Here is a 298-nt window from a genome sequence, read left to right as displayed (position 1 = left end):
GGTGGGGGGGGGGGGGGGGGGGGGGGGGAGGTTGTTATGGACACAGAATTGGTAGGATTAACTATTAAGTATGAGATTAAGGAGCGTGGTAAAATGGGTGAAGGAGCAAATGAAGATAACTCGAAATCTTTCCCATCCTAAAATAGCAAGACGAAGATGTCGTAAGCAAGTGAATACGTTCTTGCTTAGAGTATCTCTTTTTTCATGCATTGCTTTCTCATTTTGCTCAGTGTCCTTTAGACAATATGTCGACTGGGGTCAGGCAAGGCAATAAGCAACGCCATCATTGCTAAGCTCG

Source organism: Solanum tuberosum, unplaced genomic scaffold, assembly GCF_000226075.1.
Source record: "Solanum tuberosum cultivar DM 1-3 516 R44 unplaced genomic scaffold, SolTub_3.0 scf00281, whole genome shotgun sequence".
NCBI lineage: Eukaryota > Viridiplantae > Streptophyta > Magnoliopsida > Solanales > Solanaceae > Solanum > Solanum tuberosum.
The sequence above is the reverse complement of the archived record's forward strand: the minus strand, read 5'-3'. Positions refer to the sequence as shown.